The 12,938-nt window shown below is 52.7% G+C and overlaps 1 pseudogene; it reads left to right on the top strand.

The window, feature by feature from the left end:
- The first annotated feature begins 4,182 nt into the window (after nt 1-4,182).
- On the top strand, nt 4,183-12,710 carry LOC144614205 (TAR DNA-binding protein 43 pseudogene; annotated as a pseudogene).
- The last annotated feature ends 228 nt before the right edge of the window (nt 12,711-12,938 follow it).

Raw genomic sequence — 12,938 nt, 5'->3', positions numbered from 1 at the left:
GTCAAACCCAATGTTATAACCACCTTGTGGGGGGAGGGCGCGGGGGGGAAGGTTGTGGTGGTCAAGGGCCTCTTACTGTACCCAAGTGAATTGCTGTCTGATTTTATTTTTATGTTTTTTTTTTAAATCTTATTAGGTAACCTTTACACCCAACGTTGGGCTCGAACTTACAACCCCAAGATCGAGAGCTACACGCTCTACCGACTGAGCCATCCAGGTGCCCCTGTTTATGTGGGCTTTTGTTGCTGGGGCACCTGGGTGGCTCCGTGGGTTAAGCATTGGACTCTGGCTCCGGTCAGGATCTCGCCGTTCGTGATTTCGAGCCCCGCATCCGACTCTGTGCAGACAGCTCAGAGCCTGGAGCCAGCTACAGATTATGGGTCTCCCTCCCCCCCACCCCCTCTCAAAAATAAATATTAAGAAACTTATAAAAATACAAATAAAATATGGGTTCTTATTTCTAAAGAGGAGCTAATACAGTTGCAGCAAGTGTTTGTGAACTAGCTTTGACTCTGCCTCCTCGTTCAGCAAGCAATCAGGTAACTAATAAGAGGTACTTCTACAGAAAGAAAAGAACACCACGGGTTAATGGGTAGAACAACTTATAAACCCAGTGTCTAAGTCCCAAGTGCGGTCAGTGAGAAGGTGTCTAGATGCCAGGCTCGAAGCATCCTCAGCTGGAGTGGGAGCAGGCAGGGGGCAATCTGACCGATTTTTCTGGCATGTAGTTCAAATGTCTCATTTTGGGGGATTCTGAGTGGCTCAGTGGGTTCAGGTTCAGTATTCAAGTCTGGATCTCCACTCAGGTCTCAATCCCAGGGTCGTGAGCTCAAGGCCCCAGTTGGGCTCCACACTGGGCGTGGTGAAGCCTACTTTAAAAACAACAAAAACACAACAGCAGCAAATGTCTCGTTCTGAATGGCCCATAGAGCAACAGGCACACAGATTGTCTACAACTGTGGCAATTTCTCTGAAGTTTATCTCCAGTTGTCCAGCTTTCCTTTGCAGGGCTTCAGGGAAAAGGGCCATTTGAGTTCTTCAGGATGGTAAGATAAGAGGATGGGAGAGGATTGGAAGCCTGAGTTTGAAGAGTCATAGTCAGATATTCGAGGAAACCAGGATTCAGGATCCAGCCCAGTTTTAAAGGCAAACAACAAACAGTCAAAGAAAATTAATTAACCAGAACTAGAAGTTAACATCCACAAAAGAGCTATTGAAATACAATCTTTTTCTATCGAGACCCCTCCATTCCTGTCAAAGATAGCCCAATGAAAACTAATTTGTTTGTAAAATAAGTCCAGTGTTAACAGACATGGCTTCAGTATTGACATAAGCACAGCAAGAATAGCGATTGACCATATAGTATTTTGTGTATTTTCTCTCTTCTTTTCCGCCTGCCTGCCTTCTTTTTATTTATTTTTTTTTTATGGAGTTCTTTTTTTCCTCTTAAGTTAATTCCTTTATTTTGAGAGCTGGGAGGAAAGGGAGAGGGGGAGAGGGGGAGAGGGGGAGAGGGGGAGAGGGGGAGAGGGGGAGAGGGGGAGAGGGGGAGAGGGGGAGAGGGGGAGAGGGGGAGAGGGGGAGAGGGGGAGAGGGGGAGCTCTGCACTGTCAGTGCAGAACCCAGCTCAGGGCTCAAATCCATGAACCATGACCGTAGGTGAAATCAGACGCTTAACCGACTGAGCCACCCAGGCCCCCCACACACCAGAATTCTTTACACTGTCAAATGTACGAATGTATCTCATCATTTTCAGAAACACGTTGTGGTGTTTGGTTTTGTTTCTTTTTTCTTTTACTGTACAATTTTTAGCAAGTCATGAAACGGGCGCCTGGGTGGCTTTGTCAGTTAAGCATCCAACTTCGGCTCAGGTCATGATCCCACGGTTCGGTTCGTGAGTTTGAGCCATGCATTGGGCTGTCTGTGCTGTCAGCACAGAGCCCGCTTCGGATCCTCTGCCCCTCCCACCGACTCCTTCTGTGTGTGTGTGTGTGTGTGTGTGTGTGTGTGTGTGTGTGTCTGTCTCTCTCTCTCTCTCTCTCTCTCTCTCTCCTAAAAATAAAGAAATAGGCTGGAAAACAAATCTTCAAGGAAAAAAAAAAACAACAAACGATGAAACATGTTTACTAACAGACCCAAGTATCTTTACTGTTTTTCTGAATAAAGCCAAAGACCAACACACACACACACACACACACACACACACACACACACACACACACAGCAAAACAAAAAACAAAAAAACAAACAAAGAAAAGAAAACGCCGTAGGTTTAGTAATTCACAATTTAGTATTTTATCTTCTGTGGAAAAGACTCAGATGTCTGAAGAACTGAACCTAATTTACCACTTAGCAAAGCTTTGAAGTTACAGGTCATGAAAGATTTGGGAAGCCATTTTAAAAGTTTACAAATAGGGACTCCTGGGCGGCTCAGTCGGTTAAGCGTCCGACTTCGGCTCAGGTCACAATCTCACAGCTCCGTGAGTTCGAGCTCCGCGTGGGGCTCTGTGCTGACCTCTCAGAGCCTGGAGCCTGCTTCGGATTCTGTGTCTCCCTCTGTCTCTGCCCCTCCCTCGCTGACATTCATTCTCATTCTCTCATTCTCTCTCTCTCTCTCTCTCAAAAATAAATGGTATAAGGAAAAAATTTAAAGGTTTACGAGTAAACATTTTTGTGTATTTAACCTATCTCCTGTCAACATTCACCCACGAACACTGTATGCGAGAGACAAAATCGACCATCGTTTGAAGTACTTTTTGCTGACAAACTGCAACGGGTACCAGTGAAGTCATAAACTGAAGTCACATGAAAGCTGATTAGGCCCCTGCCTCGGGCCTGAACCCTAGAGTGCGTGTCTGAGTGGAACAAGGAAGGGCGTAAGTGTTTGTAAAGTTTTTTTGATTTTGTTTTTGATACCTGTTGTAAAACGAGGGAGAAAACGTGTTATGTTGTTTGTAAAGGTCACAGAGATGTATATTTTGAGGACCACAATTACAGGGTCAGTATTGGGACGGAAGCAAGGCCATGACCGGAGCTGCCCACCCCAAAGGCTTGTCATGCAGAGAGCACCAAATTCAAGCCATTTTACAACCACCACCACAAAGAATAAAACCTAACTATCTGCATTGTATTTGATATCGACGGCTCCGAAAATATGTCCATTTTAAGTAAGCAATCACCCTTCCATGGCCCTTAGTACCCAAGACGTCACACCCGTGTCCACTAAAAAGTCAAACGATCTGTTTCCCCACCATCAGGCTCACACGGGAGGCCCCACCACCGGGGATGGCCTAGGAGATCACTGGAGCCACACCAACTGATGCAGAAACAGGGGGAGGGGGAGGCGGCCAGGGAGCCGCCGGCCAGGCCCCAGGCAGATTTAAAGTTTTGGACTCACCTTTTTGTGTTTCTTTCATCTTTTTCTTTTGCGCCTCCAACTCCGCGTCCGCGTCCACCTCCTACTTCTTCTTCCATCTCTGTCTCCTGTCTTTGCCTCCTGCAAAAGTGGCTTTGTCTCTGGTTGCTTTTCAGCCCCCTGTGGAAGAGGTGAAGGAGGAGCAGGCCGTGGGGTGGGCACCCATCTTGGCGCTTGTGCTCGGGGAGGAGGAGGGGCGGGTTTAGGATCACTGGCATCTGTCTGCCTTCCTCCTCTTCCTCATTCTTCTGACTATTGGGAAAGGGTGTGTGGGTGTGGGTGTAGCGGGGAGGGCAGGTGTGTTCAATTTTTCTCTCTCCTCTCTCTGGGCCATCAATTGTGTCCCTTCCCGTGAGGCAACTTTCTTATGGAGTAACATAAAACTCTGAATGTAGAGAATTTCACACACACACACACACACACACACACACACACACACCCCACACCCATGCCCCGTTCACGTGAATGTGAAACACATTTGGGTTTGTTCTGATCCTCCTGAGTGTTAGAATGCCCAATGTTCACAAGAGCTTGCCTTGAAACACAGTAACGGAGCTCGGTTACAAATTGGTGTGAGCAATAGCATCCAGAGGTAGAGAAAACATCTCACATGGATAACATCTATGTGGCCATAGATCCACAAACAAGATGCAAACCAACATCAGCCTCTGTTTCACTCCTATTTGTGGAGAGGACGCGAAAGACCCAATGGTCAAATCTCCCCCTTTTATAAAAACAAATCCAATCGCACGAGAGCATTACCGTGGATGGATCCCATCGTGCAGGTGTTTTCCATTTCCAATGAGAACACAGCCAATTTGGTGCAAAGAAGCCAAAAGCTGCGGCAACCCACAAACCAAATGTGGCCCGGGATATCTCCGTGAGCGTCCCTTCCTCCCCAAAAGCCGGGGCTTCGCTGATGGAACCAAAGGGCTTCCTAGTTTCTGGCTGCATCGTCTCACGGCCAGCTTTCTCTAAGGGAGCACACAAGAAAACTCATTCAGACACCTCCAAAGAACCCCATCTGGGCCATCAGGGACTCAGGTGACCTTTCCATGTTCCCATGTAAGTAAGCACTTGCAAGTATAGGCTCCATATGTCCTATACGTGTAGCCTGCCGAAGTTTCCTTTTGGGGATGGGTGGTTGCTTTCTCCACACTTAGAGCAAGGTTATTAAATGGTGGCGGTCACGGTGGTGTTTTTTCCTCTTCCGTAAAGAGTTACAAGGCGGCCATTTCGTGGGAGCGAAGCGGTAGCTGGGCTGCTCCTGGATCCCTCGCCGCTTCGGGTTCCCTGTCAGGCTTCCTAGCAGCGGCCTAGCGGAGAAATAAGAGCAGGTGTCTGAATGTACTCGGGTGACCAAAGATGAGAATGACGAGCCCATCGAAATGCCATCGGAAGACGACGGGACAGTGCTGCTGTCCACAGTGACAGCCCAGTTTGTCGGCAGCACGTGGACTGCACTACCGGAATCCAGCGTCTCAGCGTATGAGAGGTGTCCGGCTGGTCAAAGACATTCTGCACATCCCTGATGCTGGCTGGGGAAATCCGGTAGCGGATAGTCGTCAACTTATCCCAAAGATAGCCACAGAAAAAGGGACGAGACAGGTGCCTGCTTCTTCAGCAGTGAAAGTGAAGAGAGCCATCCAGGGTACGTCAGATTTAAGAGTGTTGGGTCTCCCGTGGAAAACAACCGAACAGGATCTGAAAGAGTATTTTGGGAGCTTTGGAGAGGTTCTTCTGGTTCAGGACAGGAAAGATATTCACACTAGTCCTTCAAAGGGTTTTGGCTGTGTTCCTTTTACGTAATAGGAAACCCAGGTGAAAGTCATGCGATCAAGGAACGATGGTGTGACTGCAAACTTCCTGAATCTCATCCAAGCCCAGATGAGCTTTTGAGAAGCAGGAAGGCGTTTGTCGGGTGCCTTACAGAGGGACGTGACTGCCTATAAGCTGCAGCAGTTCTTTTGCCAGGACTGAGAAGCGGTAGACAGCTTCATTCCCAAACGGTTCCCGGACTTTCCCTTTGTTACATTTGCAGATGATCAGGTAGCCCTCGCCCTCACCCTCGCCCTCTCTGATATTATTATTGAATTTATTTTTCTCAATGTACCCCCAAGGTACTTAGCCTATAGGGCAACAGTGGTTTGAGGAGGAGAGTCCTTCATACCCCTCGCCCTTTCAGCCCCCGCCCTGGCACAACCCCCTCCAGGAGCCCTCTGTTTGTTCCCCTTAGGGAAGAGCCTCTTACGTTTTTGTCCCCCTCCCTGTTTGTATGTTATTTTTCCTTCCCTTCCCTTCTTCCCTTCTTCCCTTCCCTTCCCGGGTTCCCTTCCCAGAGTTCCTCTGTTTGGGAAGTGAAGGTCCTCACACGGGTGAGGTCCTGTGATACATGTGTTTCTCTGAGGGACGAATGTCACTTTGCATGACACCCTCCAGTTCCATCCAGGTACTTGCAAATGGCAAGACTTCATTCCCTCTGGTGGCCGAGCACTGCTCCGTTGTAGATGGATACCACCTCTTCTGTATCCATTCATCCATCGATGGACATTTGGCCCCTTTCCATACTTTGCCTACCGCCGATAGTGCTGCTATGCACACTGGGGTGCGTGTGCCCCTTGGAAACAGCAGACCTGTATCCTTTGGCTAAGTACCTAGTCGTGAAAGTGCTGGGTCGTAGGGTACTTCTATGTGTCATGTGTTGAGGAACCTCCTCAGGTCCCTGGTTCTGGAAAGAACTCCGATAGTGGTTCTAAATCAGGTGCGGCCATCGGTTGGGGACCCCCATCAAATGCAGAGTCAGGCAGCGGTTTTCCTGCAGGCTTTGGCTCAAGCACGGATTCTAAATCTTCCAGCTGGGGAATTTATACAGCGGGGTAGGTATAGACTGGTAGGAATTCAAATTTTTCTAAACACATGGTAAGTGTATTTCTTTTTTTCTTCTCTTCTCTCTCTCTCTCTCTTTCATTTTCTTTCTTTCTTTCTTTTTTTTTTTTTAAACATTTATTTATTTTTGAGATACCGAGAGAGACAGAGCGGGAAGGGGAAGGAGCAGAGAGAGAGGGAGACAGAATCCGAAGCAGGCTCCAGGCTGTCCGCACAGAGCCCGGTGCAGGGCTCGAACCCACAAACCGTAAGATCATGACCTGAGCCGCAGTCACACACTTAACTGACGAAGCCACCCATGCACCCCACCCATGGTTAAGTGTATTATAAAACCCATCCATACTGAGAGTTTTCAGAATCAGTACGTTCAGCGTGGGGTATATTCACCACTATTTTTGACATTTTTCTTTAGAAAGAGAGGCAAAGCTAAATGAATTTTAGAAGTTTTGTTACATGAAGTGTTGAAATATCAGGTGTTTGAAAGCGAACTGCTGTTTGCCTGATTGGTTCTCGTTCTCTCTCTCTCTCTCTCTCTCTCTCTCTCTCTCTCTCACACACACACACACACACACACACACACACACACACACACACAGGCTACAATGGACATCAAAGGATTTCTCCTGTAATATTGTATCCCTGGACTCGTCAAGTGAATTCTTTGTGCGTGTTCACTATGGAAACCATTCATTAGAAGTACATTCTTTTTTCCTTGTTTTAATTGGAACCCCACCACATTATTTCCCCACCCCCGGGAAAACCTCCTTTTTGGAGATCATGGTGTCACAGCGTTTGGTCTTTTTGCTTTCGTTTTTAGTTTGTGACACTTGTCTCCCTTCCTATGCACAAGTACAGTATGAAGCCTTCATTGAATCTGTGCCGTTCATCTCATTTCAAATGTTTACGGGAGAAGCACTTCATTGAAAGCAGTGCTGTAAATATTCTGCCATAGGAAGGAATATTTCCGCCTACGTGCTTTCTCACTCTTGAATTCGTCTTCACACCATACAGGCTGTGACTTTGACGGTGGGTGTCCCGTTTGTATCCGCTACCCTTTATTTCGCGGAGTCGTATCAATGCTATGAATGCAAGGGTGTGCTATGTAACCAGAAGGCTGTTAGAAGTTCTGAAACCTTGTGTTTTCTGATCCTCGTGTTCGACCGACAGTGGTGCCGAAGTACGAAAGGCTAGTGTGAGTGAGAAAAGGAGAGAGTGCGTGCAGAGACTCCGTGGCGGTGGCACACGATGGATAGATTTTTTTAACCTGGTGAGATGCATCTCTCAGTCCCTTGAGCTCGGTGCAAGAGCGTGCCGAGAGCAACGATAGCAAATGACATGCGAATGTTTTCTGCATCCAAAGGACATCCACACCCGTTGGAAGACGTTGGAAGACGTAAAGAGAGTTTTGTTCTCAGAGAACCCCGTTAGTTGGATGTGTGAGGTACTTGTATTTCCCCTGCCCTTCCGTCAGCTGCTGTGAACACCGTATGGTGTGTGTTCTGTTCTGTTCCCGATCTGTTAAGTGTGGTCCCGTGAACACGGACTGAGCTTGTGGTGTGCTTCACGGGAATACTCGGAAGCAGAGCTCACCAGTGAGCTCGGGGTGTCACCACGAAGGCCGGAAGTTCTAATGTCTGCCAGGTAGCCATAAGAATGTGGTCTAATGCAGTTCTGTGTCCCGTGCTTGGATGGTCTTTATAAGAGTTGTCAGTGTTGGGAATTCTTAAATAGAATGGATGAAGGAGGAAGAGGAGGAGGAGGAGGAGGAGGAGGAGGAGGAGGAGGAGGAGGAGGAGTTGTTGTTGTCGTTGTTGTTGTTGTTGTTGTCGTTGTTACGAGGTATAATGACGAAAGACACGGCAGAAAATTTTTACAGGGTTTACTTTCTGTTTTCAGTATGTGCAAAGCTGTATGACTTTAATCTTTGGGGATCCAGGGAGGTTTTCTTCCATTTTCTCATCTGTATGTTTGGAAGGCTCCTTTTTAATTCTCAACTGACTGACTGACTGACTGATGGATTGGTTTTGTTTTTATGTCCTCTTCTCACCCAACATAAGGCCCAAACTCACAGCCTGGCAATGAAGAGTCACCCGCTCCCCTGACCTAGCTGAGCGAGCCAGCCAGCCAAGTGACCCCTTTGATCCATTTTTGTCGTTGTTGTTTATTTAAATGAAGCGGACATGCAACGTGTGCTCAGGACAGAAACAGAGCACACGCTTTGGGGTTTGGCAGGGTCATTTGGAGCTTGGTAAATGTTAAAGCCTAGCTTCCCTGGGAGCCCAGGAGCAGGGTCCACAGCCGTTAAAAGTTGACAATTTCCTTTATCGATAGCCATCGAACAGATGATTTATTGAAAACACGAATCTATGGCAAAGATCGTTCTATGGTCTGTGATCAGGATATAGGAAGAACCGGATGGCTACAGCTCCCACCTCACAGACTTCATGTTTCAGTTGGACGTAGAGGCAGGGAGGGAGGTGAGGCAGGACGGCAGGGAGACAGGGAGGCAAGCAGACTGGCAGGCAGGCAGGCAGGCAGGCCGGCCGGCGGGCCGGCGGGCCGGCAAGCAGGGAGGGAGGCAGGCCGGCAGGCAGGGAGGGAGGCCGGCAGGCAGGCAGGCAGGCAGGCAGGCAGGCAGGCAGGCAGGCAGGCAGGGAGGGAGGGAGGGAGGGAGGGAGGGAGGCAGGCCGGCAGGCAGGCAGGCAGGCAGGCCGGCAGGCAGGCAGGCCGGCAAGCAGGGAGGGAGGCAGGCCGGCAGGCAGGCAGGCCGGCAGGGAGGCCGGCAAGCAGGGAGGGAGGCCGGCAGGCAGGCAGGCAGGGAGGGAGGGAGGGAGGGAGGGAGGGAGGGAGGGAGGGAGGCAGGCCGGCAGGCAGGCAGGCAGGCAGGCCGGCAGGCAGGCAGGCCGGCAAGCAGGGAGGGAGGCAGGCTGGCAGGCAGGCAGGCCGGCAGGCAGGCCGGCAAGCAGGGAGGGAGGCCGGCAGGCAGGCAGGCAGGCAGGCAGGCAGGAAGGCAGGCAGGGAGGGAGGGAGGGAGGGAGGCAGGCAGGCCGGCAGGCAGGCAGGCAGGCAGGCCGGCAGGCAGGCAGGCAGGCAGGCAGGCAGGCAGGCAGGCAGGCAGGCAGGGAGGGAGGGAGGGAGGGAGGGAGGCAGGCAGGCAGGCAGGCCGGCAGGCAGGCAGGCAGGCCGGCAGGCAGGCAGGCAGGCAGGCCGGCAGGCCGGCAGGCCGGCAGGCCGGCAGGCCGGCAGGGTGGCCGGCAGGGAGGCAGGCAGGCAGGCCGGCAGGGAGGGAGGGAGGGAGGCAGGCCGGCAGGGAGGGAGGGAGGCAGGCAGGCCGGCAGAGAGGGAGGGAGGCAGGCCGGCCGGGAGGGAGGCAGGCCGGCCGGCAGGGAGGCAGGCCGGCCGGCAGGGAGGCAGGCAAGCCGGGAGGCAGGCAGGCAGGCCGGCCGGCAGGCAGAGAGGCAGGCAGGCAGGCCGGGAGGGAGGCAGGCCGGGAGGCAGGCAGACCGGCCGGCCGGGAGGGAGGCAGGCAGGCCGGAGGCAGGGAGGGAGGGAGGCAGGCAGGCAGGCAGGCAGGGAGGCAGGCCGGCCGGCCGGCCGGCCCGGCGGGGAGGGAGGCAGGCAGGCCGGGAGGCAGGGAGGGAGGGAGGGAGGGAGGGAGGCAGGCAGGGAGGGAGGGAGGCAGGCAGGGAGGGAGGCAGGCAGGCAGGCAGGCAGGCCGGCAGGGAGGGAGGGAGGCAGGCAGGCAGGCAGGCAGGCAGGCAGGCAGGCAGGCCGGCCGGCCGGGAGGGAGGCAGGCAGGCCGGGAGGGAGGCAGGCCGGCCGGGAGGGAGGCAGGCCGGCAGGGAGGGAGGGAGGGAGGGAGGGAGGGAGGGAGGGAGGGAGGCAGGCAGGCAGGCAGGCAGGCAGGCAGGCCGGCCGGCAGGCCGGCAGGGAGGGAGGGAGGCAGGCAGGCAGGCCGGCCGGGAGGCAGGCAGAGAGGCAGGCCGGCAGGGAGGCAAAGAAAGAAAACGTGGCATCAGGGTACCTGGTGGGCTCAGGTGGTGGATCGTGCCACTGTATCTCGTGGGTTGCGAGTTCGAGTCCCACGCTGGGTGTAGCGCGCGCTTACAGTAAAATCTTTGAAAACCCATCCACAAATACAGGAATAAACAAAACATGGTATCAAAGGGGAGTAAGTGATTGATCGATGGGGGGTGGGGATCAAACGGGAATATGTGTCTAACCCGTAACCTATTCTTTATCGACGCTGCTTTCACTATTTTGCCCCGATGACTTTTTCCACAAGCGGTGGTCCCACCTGAGCGGGCTCCCTTCATCTTAAGATGTTCTGCAGCGAGAGGAAAGGCGTGAGAGGCAAAAGTTAGGCGGATCCATACAAATAAAGACAATCATCGTTTCTGAGACCAGTAGCCAAAGCTCTGCCTCCGTTTAGGATCCAATGTCGTACTTATCTCTTTAAAAACAGAAATACATACATAAAAACCAGGCAGGGTCGTTGGCTCGGATAAGGGAGGAAGCTGAAATGCAATCATGGAGAACAACATAGGGGGTAAGAAGTTGCAAGCCAGAGCGATTTCACCACCCCCGTAGCCTTTGAAATGATGATTTGGTGTCTTCGGATACAAGAGAGCTCACCCTACGTAGAAGGTTTCCCACCGCTTGTCATGAAGTATCGGAACACCACAAGCGGATTCCCGTGCTACCAAAACCTCTCTGCCAACATAATCTGTAACAGCTGCATTCTCTTGTATCGTGTGAGTGTAGCGTCATTCATTGCACCACTCTGCCATTGTTTGACCTTCCAGCGGATTGTAATTTTCATTTCTTTCGGCGTGCGTGTGGGTATGCGTATCGGGCTATCGAAAACGATCTAGCCACGTTCGGTCCTCTTTTTCTCATTTCTCATAGATGAGTGATGGCGTCAAAGGATACACCTCAGGAAACCCCACATGGAAGAGAGGCAAAGGGAAGGGGGGGGGGCAGAGTGCTTCTGTGTCCCGTGCCGCCCCCCCCCCCCCCCCGCACTGTCCCAACACACCAGTCTCCCCTCCTCCCCCCCCCCCCCCCCGTTCCAGGTGTTGGAACAACCCGGAAGTGCCTGAATTAGGGGAGTTCTTTGACGGGGGGGGGGGGGGGGGGGGAGGTTGGGGAGCACCAATGTTTGGAAACATTGCAGGGCTACCAAGAGTCAGTGTCTAAGGTACTTGGGGGGGGGGGGTGAGGAAGAGGGGGGCGTGGGGTTTCTTTCTCTTTGAGGTGATGGAAATAGTTTGGAATGAACAGTGATGGTCCCATAGCTTTGTGAGTAGTAGCCTAAGATAGCCCGCTGAAGTGTACACACACCTATACATTTGTTTACTTATTACGTATGCATTCATTCCAGTTGAGTGAGTGGGAGAGAGAGGGGGTAGGGAGGGAGAGAATGGATCACCAGGCAGGCTCCAAGGTGTCAGCACAGAGCCAGATGTGGGGGCTGAAATTCAAGAACCCCGAGATCATGACCTGAGGCGAGACTGGGACACCTTACCGAGTGAGGCACCCAGGTGCCCCTGAACTGTTCGCTTTTACAAGGATGGGAATTTTGGCATGCGAGTTGTGTTTCCAGTGTTAATAGGTGAGGAAACACCTAGAATAGTAAATGCGGGCGGGCGGGCAGGCAGGCAGTCGATGTTTTCTTTTTCTTTCCCTTCTGGGCTTCAGAGGGGGATGGCGAGTGTGAGGGAGGGAGTCCATGACACTGGGCGTAGGTGTTCTTGTGAGCTGAGCGGCTTGGGAAGTTCCCCGAACTACATGACCCCACAGGAGAACAGGAATTCCTTCTCGACGGCAAGAGAGTGGGCGACTAGCACCGCCTGAGTCTGGCAGAGCCTCAAATCTAAGTCGGGGTGGGGGAGCACTTCTGCTGTCCTACCGGTCCTGACCCTCCCTGTCTGTCTGGGGGCCCCTGAGCCGCAGGGGTGGTGTTTTGAGTTGTCCCTCTGTGGTCGTCTTTTACACCAAATACTTCTGTTGAAGGTGCTTGGAGAATAACACAGGTTGGTATTTCCAAAATGACCTTGAGATCCTATTCTCTGCCCCTCCGCCCCTCCCGTGCGCGCGTGAAGACACCCACCCACACACACCCCCCCCCCCCCCGCCCCCGCGCACACACCCCACCCCTTCCCATTCCTTCTAACTACAACTGTTCCTATTTCCATCCATGTACTCCCAGACAGCTTCCTCAAGCCCCACCGTCCACCCCGTCGACCTCTTTGGGTAGTATAAAAGCGACCAACAGGCAGGGGGCGTCCGGGCACCACGGTGGTGGAGTGAGGGAGTCCGTGTGTGACGACTACGGGCGGATCGCAGCAGAGCGGCCGGGACGCAGCACCTGCCTCGCCGGCGCACAGTCTCGTCCCCAGCCACCTGGGTCAGTAGCGTTTCCCGGCTGGGGTGGGGGGAGGGGGACATGGAACGGAGGGCGCACCAAGAGGGCTTTGTGGATCGAATGGACGCCTAACCGAGACCCTCCTTCCTGCCACCAGACACCGTTTGTGGATGGTCGTCGTCTCGCCGTCACGCAGCCCCCACCAGTGCTACAACGAAAGAAACGGGTGTCAAGGATAGTAATGCAAACGAAGGCGGGGCCGATCCGATC

Source organism: Panthera onca, chromosome F1 (assembly GCF_046562875.1).
Source record: "Panthera onca isolate mPanOnc1 chromosome F1, mPanOnc1 haplotype 2, whole genome shotgun sequence".
NCBI lineage: Eukaryota > Metazoa > Chordata > Mammalia > Carnivora > Felidae > Panthera > Panthera onca.
Note: the sequence above shows the minus strand (reverse complement) of the source record. Positions and strands in the feature narration are given on the sequence as shown.